The sequence below is a fragment of the Engystomops pustulosus genome, chromosome 1 (assembly GCF_040894005.1).
Source record: "Engystomops pustulosus chromosome 1, aEngPut4.maternal, whole genome shotgun sequence".
In the NCBI taxonomy this organism is placed as follows: Eukaryota; Metazoa; Chordata; class Amphibia; order Anura; family Leptodactylidae; genus Engystomops; species Engystomops pustulosus.
The window spans coordinates 209,439,706-209,455,949 of NC_092411.1; positions in this window are offsets into that span (position 1 = coordinate 209,439,706).

A 16,244-nucleotide genomic window follows, 5' to 3' on the forward strand; every position below is an offset into this window, starting at 1 on the left:
TTGATTTTTACCTTGAGACATTGCTGTCCAAACACTTATACAAGGAGAAAACACCTGAAAAATCACAAAAGCTTTATTGATAATTCATTATAAAATGTAAAAAATTAGAGTAATGCATACAAATGACATATGGTGGAACAATAAAAACTGGAGGAATAAATGTGACTCTCCTGAGGTTAGTATAAGTAAGCTACCACTTTGACAAAGCCCGCCATAATCTTTATTATTTATATTCAGATTTCTTATATTATCTTTAACTCTTATCTTTCCACATTTCCACACTCACACTTGTCATCAATTATTTACTTTACTTACTTTACTTTTATTATTTATTCATAGAGCACCATTAATTCCATGGTGCTGTACAATCAATAAGGGGTTTACATACATTCCAAAAAGACATGCAAATACAAAAACAGAGCAGTGAAGTTATTGTGTGTTGTAGGCGATCCTGAACAGGTGGGTTTTCTATATACATTGGCTATATATATTGGACGGACTGGCTATAAACTATGGGCTAACTGGCTATATATTGTGGGCTTGTTGGCTACATACTGTAGTCTGGCCGAGTATATATTTTGGACTGGCTGGCTGTATACTATGGACTGGCTATATACTGAGGGCTGCCTGGCTGAAAACTATGGACAGGTTGGCTATATAGTGGGGACTGGCTGGCTATATACTATAGGCTAGCAGGCTATATGCTGGGGGATGGCTGGCTATATACTTTGGGCTGCCAGGCTATAAATTGGGGCAGGGACTGTCTATATACTAGGGGATGGCAGGCTACATACTGGGGCATGAGCTGTCACACTATATAGTGGGGCATGGGCTGGCTATATGTAGTATATACAGTAATAAGAATATTTTACTACTAGATGTCAAGTAACCAATGCTCCACACACTTCTGCATTGAATGCTGCAGCATTGTAGCATCATAATGTCACTGCACACCAGCATCCACCTATAATGTAGCAGAATTTTGACCCTAGTGTGAAGTCATAAATACCCACCGTTATTATTGATCTGTATTTTCACTTTTAAATTGATACAATTGCTTTCATTTAATAGTTTCATGAGATCTATGCATATTACACTTTTAAAGACAAAGTGTTACTTTGTAAAGCATCTTACGTTTTTAAAGTCTTTATGCCACTTTTCTGTCTGCACTGAAAAGAATCTGGAAACTGCTTGCACATGTATTTATGAAGAGTCTGCGCCAGTTTTGTATCGCAGAGGCACTGTGCCCGACAAGACAGAAAAAATGTGCACCTAAAGGGCAGTGTTAATGCTTAGTCGGCGTTTGAGCAACATTTATTTTTGATGTGTGCCACAATTCTGTCTGTGCCACAATTCTTCAGCATGAACAAAGTGCACCAAAAAACAAAATGGTGCACACTTCCAGAGCAGTGCTGGGGGCGCCATTTTCATGAAGACCGTGCGCCAGTTTTGATGAATCTGCCACACTCTACACGCTCCACAGGCAAACTGCACATAGTACAGACTGCACTAGTATGGACCATTATCTACATGGTGTATTCTATAATATGGTACCTATTTTTGCAGTTCTGTGTGGACACACACTATCAATGATTCTTCTCTCTTTTCCATCATTTGTATAATGAAATTTAAATCCGTGCCCACATTACCATTTCCAAGTGCATTTTATATACTGTAACACCTGTACAGTGTATCTAGAATTCACTGTGACATGGCCACAAGGTTGATAGCTCTACAAGTTGTCCATGTGTAGATGACAATTGGTCCAAGCAGGTCAGAGGACACCAGTGTGTAGCACCAGGGATAAGGCAATTAATGGTCAAAGGCAGTCTGGGTTTTGGGGTATGCAGTAATTACATTTAATTAGGTAGCCACACAGATTAAATCCAAGATAGAGGTAGTTGGAACATACAGATCAGAGTCAGTTAAAGCCAGGGTTGTCAAAAGGGTAGTCTTAAGAATTAGCATAATAGTCTAGGAAGGGTCAGGGTCACAATACAGAAATCTTGGTAAAGCAGACATAATATGGATAGAAGCTCATCATTAGGTACCTCTTATTGGAAAAAGGTGCCTTTGTTCATGTAGGCCTTAAGATCTCAGCTAGTGATATTTGCATACACCACAATATATGGAGGCAGGTGGTTAGCAGCAGGAAAATGCAATATACAGGGACATACTGAGGAGCATTTTGAGTCACCTCAGTATTGTGATTAAATAGAAATCCCTATTGATATGACTAAAGTAAAAAATAACCAGTAGAATTTCAGTGTACAATACTATCAAGGTCTTGATAATTGTGTTACTGTACTTTCCTTTAATAGGCAATAATAAAAAAAAAGGAAATTAGTAGAGATGAGCGAGCACTAAAATGCTCGAGTGCTCGTTATTCGAGACGAACTTTTCCAGATGCTCGAGTGCTCGTCTCGAATAACGAGCCCCATTGAAGTCAATGGGAGACTCGAGCATTTTTCAAAGGGACCATGGTTCGGGAATAAAATGTGTTAATTAATTGAAAAAGAATGTCTTCTGATAAGTTATCAGATGTATACAAACATCTGCAATCTATTCTTCACTGTTCCACGCGTATATTATCTCCCGACAAGTTAACAGATGTGAAGAACAGTGAAGAATAGAATAAAAACAGTGACCACAGGATCATTTAAGTGAAAAACACAGTGAAGAATAGATTGCAGATGTTCTGCACATCTGCTTACTTGTCGGGAGATACGCTGTCCCGGGATCCGCTGCTCTTCTTCCACTGAAGTCTCCCCGATGTCTCCGTGCCCCTCGATGTCTCCGTGCCCCTCGATGTCTCCGTGCCCCTCGATGTCTCCGTGCCCCTCGATGTCTCCCCGTGCCCCTCGATGTCTCCGTGCCCCTCGATGTCTCCGTGCCCCTCGATGTCTCCGTGCCCCTCGATGTCTCCGTGCCCCTCGATGTCTCCCCGTGCCCCTCGATGTCTCCCCGTGCCCCTCGATGTCTCCGTGCCCCTCGATGTCTCCGTGCCCCTCGATGTCTCCGTGCCCCTCGATGTCTCCGTGCCCCTCGATGTCTCCGTGCCCCTCGATGTCTCCCCGTGCCCCTCGATGTCTCCCCGTGCCCCTCGATGTCTCCGTGCCCCTCGATGTCTCCGTGCCCCTCGATGTCTCCCCATGCCCCTCGATGTCTCCCCGTGCCCCTCGATGTCTCCGTGCCCCTCGATGTCTCCGTGCCCCTCGATGTCTCCGTGCCCCTCGATGTCTCCGTGCCCCTCGATGTCTCCGTGCCCCTCGATGTCTCCCCGTGCCCCTCGATGTCTCCCCGTGCCCCTCGATGTCTCCCCGTGCCCCTCGATGTCTCCGTGCCCCTCGATGTCTCCGTGCCCCTCGATGTCTCCCCGTGCCCCTCGATGTCTCCCCGTGCCCCTCGATGTCTCCGTGCCCCTCGATGTCTCCGTGTCCCTCGATGTCTCCGTGCCCCTCGATGTCTCCGTGTCCCTCGATGTCTCCGTGCCCCTCGATGTCTCCGTGCCCCTCGATGTCTCCGTGCCCCTCGATGTCTCCGTGCCCCTCGATGTCTCCCCGTGCCCCTCGATGTCTCCGTGCCCCTCGATGTCTCCGTGTCCCTCGATGTCTCCGTGCCCCTCGATGTCTCCGTGCCCCTCGATGTCTCCGTGCCCCTCGATGTCTCCGTGCCCCTCGATGTCTCCGTGCCCCTCGATGTCTCCGTGCCCCTCGATGTCTCCGTGCCCCTCGATGTCTCCCCGTGCCCCTCGATGTCTCCGTGCTGCCGCTGCCCCATGTCTCTGTGCTGCTCACCGTGTTCTTCACACATATATATTGTTCTTCACATACTATTTTGTTCGCACCGTTCCGCGCGTATCTTCCGACAAGTAAGCAGATGTGCCGAACATCTGTAATCTATTCTTCACTGTGTTCTTCACTGTGTTTTTCACTTAAATGATCCTGTGTTCACTGTGTTCACTGTTTTTATTCTATTCTTCATTGTTCTTCACTGTGTTTTTTTAATTAAATGCTCGATCTCGAGCAGGGGAAATACTCGTCCGAGCAACGAGCCGTCTCGAGTACCTTAATACTCGAACGAGCATCAAGCTCGGACGAGTATACTCGCTCATCTCTAGAAATTAGTAAATAAATACTTTTGTTTAAAAGACCATTTTCTGTGTAAACGATATGACTTCACACGTTGTAAGAACATTATGAATGGAAGATCCCTAAAGTTTTAACATTGTAATAAAAATTTAAAAAAACGTAAAGTGCTCTTAAGTCACTTAATGTTGATACAAAAAATATTGTTATTACCTGGTATAATTAAGTTTACAATTGCTGACTTGTTAAGATAGAACTAATTGCTATTACTTCTTTGTTTAGCGTTAATTAAACAATTTATCATTATCTTTCAGTCTACCTCCATCTCTCTTATGACTTCCATGCCTGTTCTGGCACACAAATTAAATTTAGTAATGAATGTTTCAGTCTTCTCTTATACACAAACATGGCTTTGTTCATCAACTGAGGGAATAGAAAACTAATTGATTCAACTATTGCAATTATTAAAAATAAATAAGTGGGAGCTACTTTAAGACACAACATTGTAAATTAATTTAGAAGCAATAAAAACGCACTAACATAAACAAGCTGCAGTAATCAAACAAGGACCTGGGGTAGCTGGAGTAATTGTTAATTTAATAAGCTAATATACAGTATGATATTAATTTATTTATTTTTTAACTTTTTTAAGTTCATATTATACAGATAATTTATAACTCTAGATGAAGCTTCCAAACTCTCCTATTTTTTATACATTTATAAAAATGTGAAGCAAAATGTAACATTTTCAAAGTAAGACACCTACTAATGTAATGTAAATTTTTCTTTAATGAAAGTTTGTTTTGGATAGCTAGAAGACACTTGGCTGTCTAAAGGAAATCAATCTGTTATCCTGGTCTGGGAGATTCAAAAAAAAGAAAAAAGAACTTTGAAGGTTGGATATAAATGGCCAATAGGAAATCACAGGGGAGTAGAAGAGTCACGCAGTCCTGATTATTAAGTAATTGTTGCAAACCAGACTTGTGATGATGTCCCTGGACTATGGGATATTAATTAAAGGGGTGTTCCCATTTCAAAAAATAATTGTTATTGTTTTAATAATAAAAAGTTGGAAATCTGACCATGGTCACACAGGTGCACGGCTCATTATATCACAGACAGAAATTAGAGGTATGTGTTATAACGAGACATGCACCTGTGTGACCATGGTCAGATTTCTGTCCACTAGTAGTAAACATAGGAGCCTTCAATGGAAGAACAGCAAGCAGATATCTAGAATTCTGTAAGGAATTTATACAGAAAGTATATTGGAAAAGTGTATAACATTTTAAAATTAAAAGAATGACATTAGTTTGCTGTCATTAGAATAACCCTTTAAGCTTAGATGAGATATACTAGAATGACACTTCTCCACCCCTGTGCTGGTCTTTTGTATACAGAATATAAAGATCTTTTTTCTGGATAAAACTGAATCTCAGGATACAAAAGGACATTATTGTGATCCTGTCACTTTCCTGGATTATTGGTTGGCATTGGTTCCCTTTAAGTATTCTATCAAGAAAACATGGATTATTGATTTTTAGTCTAAACCAAGCTTTCACAAACCTAGTAAAGGCTCAATTTTAAGTAGGTTAGGCCAATATTTAATTCATAAGTCCAAAGATACCTGGCCAAAAGTAGTTTTAGCGAAGCTGGAGAGAGCCTTCCTTTGACAATCATTCCAAGAATACAAATACCATGGAGCTGGCTTCTTCCTAGCCTGAGATCCAGCCTAATATCATCCCTTCTAGTAAAATCATCTCCAACTACTCTGTAAGTAGTTGGGCACTGCCTGGTTGTGACATCAGCTTAGGCTACTGAGGCCAAAGCAGCTTTCCCTCACTTCCCATAATGCTTAGCTCTTCTCATATCAGTATCCAAGCCTGAAGTCTCTCTTTAGCATTGCTGCTTCTGTAGACATACAGATCTGACAGCACAAAGCATTGGATCCTTACATCCAGTATTTTAGTAACCAAATTATATTAATTATGTCCCAAGCACAGATGTGTCCTTAACCTGACAGATAAATTCAATGGCAGTTTTGCATACACACATACATACTGACATGAATTACAGTAACCTCTACAAACAGAGTATTACTAAAAAATATACACCTTTGCACTGTTGCACAGAAAGAAATTGTATTCAGATACAGACATGAGTGCTAACCTTACTAACTGCCACGGTGCATGTGTCAGTCAGTCTGTTTAGCAGATGCCATCCTTCTCCCCTTTTCCCAGGATAGCGGGTGATGGGGAGTAAAGCGAACTATAAGAAAGCAGCTATGTACATGCAGGAAGAGACAAAGCAGACACTGGGAGGTACAAAGTCTTCATCATGCTCATACTGCTGTGATAAACCTTCTGCTCACGGACCAGACTGAAGCATAGAGAGAAAAGCTTTGGTGTGCAGAGCAGGCATATGGATTCTTTAGATTCTTTATTAAACTGAGCAACTGCGAGACTATGTGTATGGAAACATGAGTGCAGACCACAGGCATAGCTAGGTATTAAGCACAAAGGGGGACAAAACTCACCCAAGTGGACCCCCAACCCAGATGTACCAGTATTTATCCATACAGTGACCACACATACTGGAAAATACTGGTTATCAGGCCTCATTATGAATAATCCTAGTATATAACAATGTAGTGACTTATGCACACATTTCCTGTTTCTTCCGTGTGACCTGTGCCGCTATGACTTCTACCATCAGGATCTTGGATTTTTTAAAGAGAATCTATTAGATAGATTTGGGACACTAAACAGCCCACACATCCTTAAGGGGCGTCTATACTTATACGGATGTAAGTCCAATCAGACACATATCCAGAACTCTTGTGCCTCCTCTCTCAATGCTTCAATGTATGTTTTATGTCTCAAGGTTTTCTACTCCTGCTTTATAGTGTATACCTAGAAGTGAACTAGTAGTGCTGTGCTGTGCCCATCTATATACAGGGTAGGCAGGGCCGGATTATAGGCGGGGCTCGAGCCCCGGGGCCCCCACCATCTTGCCCCCCCAGGGGGCCCCCACCAGATGCCACCCCCTGCGCCTCCCCTCCTGAGCCGACATCTCCCTGAAGCCCGGCCGCATCCCCGGCACAGGAGACTGCCAGTGCCACCTTCCCGCCCCCCGGCACAGGTCACAGCCTCCCCACCCACCTCCCCCCCCAACTCGAACACCCGTCTTACGCCACGAACAGTCACCTGGAAATGTAAGTATATAAATATGTATTTGCGTGTACAAATGTATTTGTGTGTAAATATGTATTTGTGTGTAAATATGTAGGTGTATATCTAGTGTATATGTGTATATACAATGTATATGTGTATCTACTGTGTATATACTCTGTATATGTGCATCTACTGTGTATATACTCTGTATATGTGCATCTACTGTGTATATACTCTGTATATGTGCATCTACTGTGTATATACTCTGTATATGTGCATCTACTGCGTATATACTGTGTATATGTGCATCTACTGCGTATATACTGTGTATATGTGCATCTACTGCATATATACTGTGTATATGTGCATCTACTGCATATATATATACTGTGTATATGTGCATCTACTGCGTATATACTGTGTATATGTGCATCTACTGTGCATATACTGTGTATATGTGCATCTACTGTGTATATACTGTGTATATGCGCATCTACTGTGTATATACTCTGTATATGTGCATCTACTGCGTATATACTGTGTATATGTGCATCTACTGCGTATATACTGTGTATATGTGCATCTACTGCATATATACTGTGTATATGTGCATCTACTGCATATATATACTGTGTATATGTGCATCTACTGCGTATATACTGTGTATATGTGCATCTACTGTGCATATACTGTGTATATGTGCATCTACTGTGTATATACTCTGTATATGCGCATCTACTGTGTATATACTCTGTATATGTGCATCTACTGTGTATATACTCTGTATATGCGCATCTACTGTGTATATACTCTGTATATGTGCATCTACTGTGTATATACTCTGTATATGTGCATCTACGGCGTATATACTCTGTATATGTGCATCTACAGCGTATATACTCTGTATATGTGCATCTACGGCGTATATACTCTGTATATGTGCATCTACGGTGTATATACTCTGTATATGTGCATCTACGGCGTATATACTCTGTATATCTGCATCTACGGCGTATATACTCTGTATATGTGCATCTACGGCGTATATACTCTGTATATGTGCATCTACTGCGTATATACTCTGTATATGTGCATCTACTGCGTATATTCTGTGTATATGTGCATCTACTGCGTATATACTGTGTATGGGTACATTCACACGCGGTATGCCCGCCATGTGGGTATACCGCCGTGTGCTGGATAGGAGGAGGAGGTGATCCCTTCTCCCTCCATAGAAAACAGCGGCGCACTGCCGCACACTCGTTAAAAAAAAGAGCATGCTCTATCTTTTTGCGTTGTACAGCGCGGATCAGCACCCTACCGCTGCCGGCCCGTCATTACCCTCTATGGGGACATATATGCGGCCGCAAATTTGCGGCCGTATGTATGTCCCCCCAGACGGCCGTGTAAATGAGCCCTAAATATGTATATACTGTGTATAAATGTGTATATAGGCATCTACTGTGTATATGCTGTGTATATATGTGTATATATGCATCTGTTGTGTGTGTGTATATATATATATATATATATATATATATATATATACTGTGTATATGTCTATATATGAATCTACTGTGTATATATGTATATGCTGTGTATATGTCTATATATGAATCTACTGTGTATATATGTATATGCTGTGGATATGTGTATATATGAATCTACTGTGTGGTGTATATGTATATGCTGTATTTATACGCGCATAAAATTATATCAGCATATACACCTTAAAATATATGTATATATATGATGTGTGTTTTTGTATATGCTGTGTATATGGTATGTATGTATATGCTCTATACAGTGAATGTGTGTGTGTGGCTGTGCGGGCTGAGGTGTATGTTACATGGGACTGCATATCTGGTAGGGGTGAAGGTAGATATAAAGATGTGTTACTGGGGGCGATGCGGCTGTATGTAGCTGTGTTACTGGGGGGCGATGCGGCTGTATGTAGCTGTGTTAATGGGGGCGAGGCGGCTGTATGTAGCTGTGTTACTGGGAACGAGGCGGCTGTATGTAGCTGTGCTACTGGGGACGAAGCGGCTGTATGTAGCTGTGTTACTGGGTGCGAGGCGGCTGTATGTAGCCGTGTTACTGGGGATGAGGTGGCTGTATGTAGCTGTGTTACTGGGGATGAGGCGGCTGTATGTAGCTGTGTTACTGGGGGCGAGGCGGCTGTATGTAGCTGTGTTACTGGGGATGAAGCGGCTGCATGTAGCTGTGTTACTGGGGGCGAGGTGGCTGTATGTAGCTGTGTTACTGGGGATGAAGCGGCTGTATGTAGCTGTGTTACAGCTGGGATAGTGGAAAGTGAGCAGGAGGACGTGTATGCATGCTACACTCAATGGGGGCCTCCACCATATTTTGCGCCCAGGGGCCCCCACCAACCTTAATCCGGCCCTGAGGGTAGGAGTAGTAGAGCAGTGTTGTCCCCTAGGCTGTCCCCTAGGGAAGGCAAAAAAAAACCCATTATAATCAACACTAACTCACAAAACACAACTTTTCATGAACCTAAATCTATTAAAAAATCACGTTTCACCTCTCTCTAAATAGTTGAACCAATCACAGACAATCCGTATTACAGTATATTGTCTGTATTAAGCTACATTCACACGATGTATGCCCGCCGTACCGTACTACGGCGGGCATACATCGGCGCTGTAGAGAGGAGCAGGGGATGAGCGCTGCTCAACCCTGCCCCTCTCCATAGGGAGATACAGAGCACGGCGCCATAATACGGGAAAAGATAGGACATGTCCTATCTTTTCCCGTGCTACGGAGCGGTACGGTGCCGCACAGGGCCGTGAGCCCATAGAAGTGTATGGGGGACGTATATCGGCCGTATATATGTCGGCTGTATATACGTCCCCCATACATATGTGTGAACGTAGCCTTAAACATTATTGTCTAGTGTCATATTTATTTTCTAGAGTCATATTTGTGTCCAGAGCTTTGTATCCTGCGGGGATAACCTGTATCTCAATAATATATTACATGGGGGCTGTGGTATATGATTTTAGATATAGCTTTTCTCTCAGGGGCCTCTGATAGAGAAGAATAACATGGATGCTTAGCACTTCAGTTTAGAGAGCTTATGCCATTGTGTTTTCAACGATGGTTCTTGGAAGTCTTAAGTTCTTGCCCAATCCAGTCCTGTGATGCAGTGCAGCACAGGCTTGTATCCTCGTTGGGGCATTATGCATGTATTTTACACATAGAAAAGAAAAGTGTTCCAAAAACTGGATCCATTCAGTTTGGTTGAATAAGGGATTGGTCCACATATAGGGAGGCAGCCTCCATAGGGTATAATGGGACAAAAATTATGGAAACAATTGATCTTAAAAAGATAAGGTGGTCTTATCAAAGAGGCTGTTTTGTCAGAGTTTTGAGTAGAAGTTTTACTTTTAAATTGTTTTATTTTAAGAATACTAAACTTTAACATTGTAATAACATTTACTAAACAATATTAAACTTCCCAATGGCAAGTTTTAGATTTCTTGCCTTGTTTTCAATGATTTCTTCCAAAAAAACATTGTTAAATTTCTTTTTGGTAAGCTATACAAAACCGATTAAATCATTGCACAATAGCTTGTTGAACTGCATACACTTTCAAAAAAGCAAAGCTATTTTTATTTTCCCATATCTTAAAAATGATCTATTCTAGCCTATGGCAAGGTGAAGACTTGGTGAACATATTTCCATTGTTAGTAGTAAAATAGATGGAGCTATGTTGGAAAAATATACAGTTTTCTTTATAAAACAAGAAATATGTAATTCTACTTTCACAAATCCTTAACTAATTTATGCTGCAGCATATTAATATAATTCTCATCAACTATTCAGCAACATAGTGCACCAGTTGCCAGGGCTAGATATACAGGTAAAATGCTGAGAAAAACAGTATCTTGCAATGAAATTCTTCATTTATCGTTCTGCAATAGTTCTATATGTATCTGACGGAAAACAAAATCTTCAGAATGTATTCTGTTAATACCATAATACTAGAGCAGGACCATCATCAGGACAATAGCAGGCCCCCTTTTTTCACCCAGTGACACAGGATATAGAGGGACTTGTAACAAGTTGTCAGTGTGGTGGTAACCCTCAATAGTATAAATAACTCCATATTTACCATTTCAAAATTGATGAAATCCTCTATGCCTAATGCACTGCATAACTTCCCCTTATTTCAATATTTAGTATTAGTTATTAAAGCTAAGTCCCACATTTTCTTGTGTGCTGCAGTTGTGATGGGCTTTGGATTTAAAGAATTTAAAACTGCATGCAGCATTTGATGGACTTACAGTTTAAACTTGCACTATGCGTGCGCATTGAGCAATTTTTCCCAGCTGCCCGAAACAAACAGAGCAATGGCATCGCCCTGACCCTCTCACCTACCTCCCGTGAAACAGAAGGAAAACCTACTGCCAAAACACCCAAAAAAAACAGGAGATAGCTCCCACCTTCGAGATTCCCAGTAAGTGGTCGAACACCCCGTCCACTAAGCTACCTAAAATGATGGCGGGCATGGGAAAACCTGCAAAGCAACTAGCGCAACTGCACATCTCTCCAACGCTGGAGCCACCCCAGCAAAAGACAGGGTGCCACAACAATGCCAAGTCACCATTAGGAAGCCCAGCAAAGCAGCGTCCAAACAGAGTACCAACATTTCCTCGAACAATGCTCCACAATCTGTGAGTACGATAGCAGGGTGCTACATAATTGCCGCCAACAATGCATTTGCAACCTTCCAAACTACTGATAGGTGGTATCGGAAAACACATTAAAAGAAATGCTGAAAGCTCACTTACCGCCAACATGTTCCAAATGGTGGCCCACTTCAAGTTGGTGATCAGTAAGATTCAGACCTCGATCAGTCATGTAGAGACTAAAATGTCAGAATATGCCTAGGAAACATCAACTGCTCCCAGCTCCATACACAGCAGTAAAGATGTTCACAGACCTTTCAGCGGTGACCCTACAAGCCCAGAGGGACTTTCATTAACTTCAATTCAACGACAGTATGGCATCCATTACCGGAGTGGATTCCATATCAAACTATTGATAAAACACCAAGACAACATCTATACAGTCGGGTCAGTGTAAGAGGGCATGCAGCTTCCTGGGACCAAATTCACCCCACCCCTCCACCCCCATGGAAACCACTTTCTCCATGAGGTCACTGCTACCTGTTCCAGGACTGAAAGTTTTGTAAGTTCTATTTTTACATGCCACATGGCTCGCTATCTGAAGCCAACATATTTGCTGTGACCAGCACTGGTTCACGTTAAGCCTACACTGACCCACATATGTTTTGAGTACTTTTCTGTACCTAAGAAATTTTTGTGTCTGTTTTTAAAGAATTTTGTTAGTCTGGTTCCCCTTTAAACCTTTTATCCATGACAAAGAACAACATAGACAAATTCTTGCTGAGCAGACAGTTCCTGGAGATCACCCTAGCGATAAATAGCAACTCCTGAACTAGCTAAAATAGATATGAAAGTGATGTCACTTAATGAAAAAGGCCTAAATAGTCTATTCAAGCCTTCAAGGCACGAATGCAAAAATGTGCAATACCATGCCTCCAAGAAACACATGTGGCTCGTGCAGCCCATCCCCCACTTAAGAGTAAAGATTACCCAAAAATTATCATCTCCTCCTTTGTCAAATAGAAGAGAGGAGTTCTGATAGCCTTTTACTCTTTGACTTCTTCAACCATCCACAAACAGATAATAGACCCTCAGAGTAGGTACGTTGTTGTAGTGTGCACACTGAACAATATGGACCTGACAATAGTGAACCTGTTTACCCCTAACAAGAGACAGATTCACTTCATCAAAAGGTTTTCAGGGTGGCTACAAAGGTTAATCAAGTGCCTTTATTGATCTGCAGAGAATGCAACATCACTCCAGATCCAACACTAAGTACTACCACTATAGCTACCCAGTTTCCCACATGCCTTGGCCCCATGCTATGATCTCACTCGCTCTTTGATGTCTGGAGAATCCAACATGAAAATGAGAAGGATTATTTGTATTTCTCCTCAAGACATCAAATGTACTCCGGGATTGACCTTTTTCTTGTTAGAACAACCCTTGCTCAACAGAATAAAATCCAACGCAGTGGGATGCCCATTGTCCCCCTTCTTTTTTAACCTTTTCATTGAGCCTATAACTGAAGCGCTTAGGACCTGCCTTGAAATCAGGGGCATAGAAGTGAGGTCAGTCTTCAACAAGATTGCATTATTTGTGGACTACATCGTCCTAATGAATGTCTGGCCCTTGCCGTCCCAAGCACATTCATTTAAACTCTTAGAGGCCTTCAGAAGAGTAGCATATTACAAGGTCTCAAAATCGTGAATACTCCCCACTTCAGTCACCCCAGGGCAATAAGAGATTCTCCCGGAAACGTACCCCCTTGAATGGCAGACAAAGCATATTTCCTACCTAGGCATACAGCTCTCTTTACCAAGAACCGCCTTATATGAACTCAATTTCCATCCCCTGATCATAGCGATCTCACAGAAATTGACAGAGTACTCCCAATTCATGACCTCATGGTTTGGTAGGACAACTATCTACAAAATGTTGATCCTCCCGAAGTATCTATACTTCCTTCCCATCTCCGTTCCTAAGTCCTTTTTTTATACAGACTAGAAAACAACTGAGCACCTTTAAGCAAAATAAAAAACCTCAATGACAATACTCACTAGACATAGAAGGGCAGGCAGTCTGGTACTACCGAGTCTGGAGGACTATCATTTCGCATGCATTGTAAACCAGATGTCATCTTGGTGGAACACAGAGGTAGAGAAATGCTGGGTTACAGATTAGAGGTCACCGGCTCCTCTTTACTACACGCCCGTATGATATCAAAAGTCTAGGGCATCTCGCCACCTACCTTCACTCATTCCGTGTATAAGATGAGGCATGGCACAAACTGATCACATGTACTAAAAAAATATACACTTTTTCCGAAACACAAAATTGCCTTAGATTTCCTAGAAATGCATATCCCTGGGATTGACTTATGACAGTGGAGGGATAAAAGGATAGCCACTGTCCATGACATCCTTACTCCCAAAGGAACAGTACAGCTTGACCATCTGATCTCAAAATACAATGAGGCAGATTTACTTACCCGGTCCATTCGCGATCCATCGGGTTTTCGTTCGGCCACGTCCCTCGATTTCCATCGCGTGCATGCCAGCGCCGATGCGCCACAATCCGATCGCGTGCACCAAAATCCCAGGGCAATTCAGGGGAAATCGGCACAAATCGGAAATATTCGGGTAACACGTCGGTAAAACGCGAATCGGGCCCTTAGTAAATGACCCCCAATATCTCTCCATCTGACTCTCTAATGGTATATAAAATTATAGACTTTCTACTTTCTAGAATAAAAGCTCTGTGTCCATCAATAGTGATGTACTTTGGATTATTGACAATTCTGCTTCACGATGCAAAGTTATAGTGCCCATATACAATGTGCAACAACCCTATCATTCCATAGGCAAGGTGGTATCGCCCTCTTCATGTCAGGATCCATCTGGTGAGCCTGCGCAATTCTTGCAGAGGATAATGCTAGGAGAACTTAGTGTAAATACAGCTGTAGATACTGCCTGGCAAGGCAACAGTTTACTGGTGTATGTAATTATCCAATGATGTGTCTGTTATGCCAGGTGATTGGAGAGGTGCTACCACCTGACCTGGGGGAGCATGTAAACCCTTGCTGGGTGAGAGCACATGGTCAGAGTGAGAGATTTCATCTTGGAGTCAGTCTGCAGAGTCAGGCAGGAGACAGAGTGAGCAGCACACCTTTAGTGCTGCCACAGCTAATAATCTCAGGAACTTCTAGTGCCTCAGGCCTGCTGTCTAGCACACAGGGCAAGTCTGTAGACTTAAGCCCAGAACTTCAGCTTCCACCACTTGGACTCACTTCCATCTGAACCAACCCAGCCTGCATATACTGCGTGTACCCTTTCCTACGTACCGGCTCAACATGACCTTTCCAAGGAATCTGCTGTTATTGTGTGTTGGCTATTTCCTGCTGTTCAATAAAGAACTGTAAGTTGATTAAACACTGCCTCCTTCTGACCCCTGTAAATGGCTGCTTACCACCACAGGCTTCCCCATCCATCACCCAGGGATTCATCCTTTAGACACCTCAAGGGTTTCCCCAGGTAGAAACCATTGTATCAGCCTCTCCCTCCATATTTCTTGCACACATCACCTGCTGGAGACCTGCCAGGCTGTAGGTCAACCCTCCAGTTCCCATACTAAGCACTGTAACCCAGCTTGCCCAAGGCCGCAATAGCCAGCCACTCCTGTATTCCAGGCCCCGGCTGCCTCCGGGCAACCAAGAAAAGTCTAGGCCCCGGTGGGGCATGTTGCAAATGCTATTGCCGCAAGACCAGAATACACCTGACAACACCCCTGGAGAAGTGGAGTAGGGACCTAGGCCAAACTATATCAGTTGAGGAGTGGAGACAGGCCTTTACGTACATATACACCCTATTCTGCTGTACAAACCCCCAGTAGGCAGCACTCAAAACTTCCCTCAGATGGTACTATATGCCTTCATGCTTCCACCTTATCTTTCCTTCTACCTCACCATGGTGCTGAAGAGGACGTGGTGGTTGGGGGTCCCTTCTACATATCCTGTGGTCTTGTAACCACACCTCAGCACTGATACAATTGAAAAAGTGTTATCTAATCTCAAAACTGAGCCTACTTTATGTGGGCTTACAGGGCTTTGCACCCTCACACCGGATGGTGGTAGCGCTCCTTCTCATGGCAACCAAGCTAGTAATTACATGGCATTGGAAATCTTCCTTCTGCCTGGCCCAGACTGAAGTGTTTGACATGGTTAACTCCACCTGTGTCTTCGAACTCCTACTAGCCTACCAGCACCATAAAGAATCAAACTTCCACAAGAATTGGTCGATATCGTTACAAAGACAATACTTTCAACTTTAATA